The sequence below is a fragment of the Nicotiana tabacum genome, chromosome 15 (genome assembly GCF_000715075.1).
Source record: "Nicotiana tabacum cultivar K326 chromosome 15, ASM71507v2, whole genome shotgun sequence".
Classification (NCBI taxonomy): domain Eukaryota; kingdom Viridiplantae; phylum Streptophyta; class Magnoliopsida; order Solanales; family Solanaceae; genus Nicotiana; species Nicotiana tabacum.
Window position 1 is genome coordinate 120886365 of NC_134094.1, and position 1742 is coordinate 120888106.

The 1742-nt window shown below is 36.8% G+C and overlaps 1 pseudogene; it reads right to left on the reverse strand.

The window, feature by feature from the left end:
• Positions 1-426: 426 nt before the first annotated feature.
• LOC142169830 (umecyanin-like) lies at positions 427-1264 on the reverse strand (annotated as a pseudogene).
• Between the last annotated feature and the right edge of the window lie 478 nt (positions 1265-1742).

The following is a 1742-nucleotide window of genomic DNA, read 5'->3' on the forward strand; positions in this document are numbered from 1 at the left end:
ATACATAATACTGCCGACTGCACTGGAATAAGAAATTTGTTCCATGTACCTCTCTTCTTCCTCTGACTGCGGGAACTGAGCAGCTGATAACTTAAAATGAGCAGCAAGAGGAGTACTAACTGGTTTAGCATCTTTCATGCCAAACCTCTCTAAGACTTTCTCCAAGTACTTATTCTAGGTCAGGAATAGCCTGTTGGCTTTTCGATCTCTTTTGATCTCCATGCCAAGGATTTTCTTAGCTGCCCCCAAATCTTTCATCTCAAATTCACTTTTCAGCTGACTTTTCAAATTGTGAATTTCTATTAAATCCTTAGCTGAAATGAGCATGTCATCAACATAAAGTAATAAGTACACAAATGCACCATCATTTAACTTTCAGAAGTAACAATCATTGGTTTGTTGCAGTGTAAATTAAGTATAACAAGTTTAGTCGAAATCTTCTTGGCTTCTACTTAAAGAAAAATGATGAACATGATCGAAGATAAAACATAGCAAAAATTTGGCGAGTACGATCGTGGAGGATGAAGGAGCTGGAGGCAGAGCACTTCCACCGGGAGTGGCAGAATCTGAAGGTTCAGAAACTACTGGTGTATCAAAGCTGGAGACTTTAATGGCTAGCTTCTGACTAGCTTGACAATACCTACCAAATGTACGAATAAGTAGTGACCGCCAGCAGAGTCAAGAGTGACATTTGTTGGTCCGACAAGAAAAGATTTCCTATTGCATTTTGTGAACCACACACATCGAATGAGAATTTTGGTACTTGTAGCACATCATGTTGGTTTGTCACGAATTGTAAATTTTTTAAGAATTTAAACAACTAGAAATCATTAGATAAGGAATGTTGAACTTGATGATAGTTTTATGCATGAGCAGTGGCGGGGTTGATATTTTCACTAAAGGGGGTATAATCCAAGGAGATTCAATATACAACATATATACATAAAATAAATTTTGATCTATCTATGCTGTGTAGTTTTTTGATTGGCAAAGGGTAGCTACGCCACTATCAGCATGAGTTCATAGCTAAAGAAAATTGAAAGATGAATTGTGCAAGTAGCAAGTATTACACAAGAATACGTACCTAAGATATCGCTAACCCTGAATGTTTTTCCAGACGTCCAATTTGTGTAAGTTGTCACACCATTGTTAGGATTGTCCAACCCATGTTGTCTCCAACTAGATGCATAGTTCGGGCTTTTGTGACTTGTAGCAAAGTTACAATGGCTAGAGCACCAATCACAATGTGCAAAACTCTATCCATGTCTTTCTTTTTTTTGTTACGTTTGTAGAATTTAGAGCTTGATGAAGAAGATAACATGCAGAGAAATGGGAGAAAATTAAGGTCTGTGTTTGGAGAGAAACTGTTTTATTGAAAAGTTGAGAAAAATAAAATATACGTGACTTCTTTATACATTACTTATCTATGCTTAGCTGTCAAGGACTAACAAACTTCTTAACTAACTAGTTTATAAATAGTCTAAACTACCCATCAAGTCTTGTTACTCCCAACACTCCACCTCAAGCTAGGTGGTGAAAACATATTTAGCATCCCTAGCTTGGAACAAAGGTATTCATATTGTACTCTACCGAGGCCTTTGGTTAGCAAGTCTATTAGTTGTTCTCTGGTGGAAATGTAATGAGTCTTGGTCAGTCCCTTATGTATTATTTTTCTTATAAAGTGGCAGTCAATCTCTATATGTTTAGTTCTTTCATGAAAGACTGGATTGGCTTCTATTTGC